This window comes from Orycteropus afer, unplaced genomic scaffold (assembly GCF_000298275.1).
Source record: "Orycteropus afer afer isolate SDZICR_OR568_19922 unplaced genomic scaffold, OryAfe1.0 scaffold01647, whole genome shotgun sequence".
Classification (NCBI taxonomy): Eukaryota; Metazoa; Chordata; class Mammalia; order Tubulidentata; family Orycteropodidae; genus Orycteropus; species Orycteropus afer.
The window spans coordinates 10,088-11,796 of NW_006923234.1; the positions used below are offsets into that span (position 1 = coordinate 10,088).

Sequence of the window (1,709 nt, forward strand, 5' to 3'; positions counted from 1 at the left end):
CAATCTACTTCTGTAGTGATACTGCCTCGGAAACCCAAGGAGGGGTCGCTATGAGTCGGGTCCGACTCAACGGCACATAACAACAACAACAACGATAGCTAATGATCATGAGCATTTCTTCATAGTTTTGTTGGACTCCTTCACCCAGGAGGCTTAGTGAAGTGTGTATTCATGGCTATTGCTCATTTCTTAATTGGATTATTTGTCTTTTTGTTGTCGAGGTGTTGGAGTTTTCTATAGATTCTAGAGATTAGTCCCTGTCAGATATGTCCTTGCTAAATATTTTTCCCAAACTGTAGGTTCTCTTTTGACTGTTTTGGTGAAGTCTTTGGAAGCACATAGAAATTTAATTTTTAGGAGGTCCCATTCAATAGTGCTTTGCTTATCCAAGGTCTCTTTCCTTTCCATATAAAGTTAGTGATCAGTTTTTCCATATCCTTAAAAAATGCTGATGGGATCTGGATTGGGATTGTATTGAATGTATAGATTGCTTTGGGAAGAAGTGACATTTTCACAATGTTCAATCTTCCTATCTATGAGGAGAGTATGTTCTTCCATTTATGTACATCTCTTATGGTTTCTTGAAGTGGCTTTTATAATTTTCTTTGTACAAGTCTTTTGTGTCCCTGGTAAGATTTTTTCCCAGGTATTTTATTTCTTTGGTAGCTATTGTAAATAGTATTGATTTCCTTATTTCTTTTTCAGCAATCTCTTTGCTGGTGTAGAGGAATCCAACTGATTTTTGGATGTTGATCTTGTATCCTGACACAATGCTAAATCTCTCAATTAGTTCCAGTGTATTTTTGACTGAGTCTCTTGGGTTTTCAAGGTATAGGATCATATCATCAGCAAATAGGGATGGTTTGACTTCTTCATTACTAATGTGGATGCCTTTGATTTCCCTTTCTTGCCTTATTGCCCTGGCTAGGACTTCCAGTACCATGTGGAATAGAATTGGTGATAGAGGGCATCCTTGTCTGGTTCCTGTTCGCAAGGGGAATGGTTTCAGTCTCTCTGTTGAGAATAACGTTGGCTGTTGGTTTTGCATAAATGCCCTTTATTATGTTGAGGAATGTCCCCTCCATTCCTATTTTGCTGAGAGTTTTGATCAGAATATGTGTATTGGATTTTATCAAATGCCTTTTATGCATCAATTGATATGATCATGTGGTTCTTCTCCTTTGTTTTATTTATGTGGTGGATGACGTTGATTGTTTTTCTAATGTTGAACCCTCCATGTGTAACTCATATGAAGCCCACTTGGTCATAATGAATGATTTTCTTGATATGTTCTTGGAGTCTATTAGCTTGGAGTCTATTAGCTAGGATTTTATTGAAGATTTTTGCAGAGATACTGATTGGTCTGTAGTTTTCCTTTTGAGTGATGTCTTTCCTTGGTTTTGGTATCAAGGTTATGCTTGCTTCATAAAATGAGTTAGGGAGGATCCATTCTTTTCTATGCTTTGGAATAGTTTGAGTAGGATTGGTGTCAGTTCTTCTCTGAATGTTTTATAGAATTATCTGGTGAAATTGTCTGGGCCAAGACTTTTTTGTTGGTAATTTTTTGATGACCTGTTCAATTTCTTCTTTTCTTGTGGATCTCTTCAACTTTTCCACATCTGTCTGTGTTAGTTTAGGTGGTGGTGGTGTTGTTATATGCCGTCGAGTTGGCCCTGACTCATAACGACCCCTTCTTGGGTTTCCGAGGC

General features: G+C 37.7%; 1 protein-coding gene across 1 annotated transcript in view; it reads left to right on the top strand.

Annotated features, from left to right (window-relative positions):
• LOC122152093 (olfactory receptor 4K15-like) overlaps positions 1 to 1,709 on the top strand; it is a 33,518-nt gene that overhangs the window by 1,589 nt on the left and 30,220 nt on the right. The window lies entirely within an intron of this gene.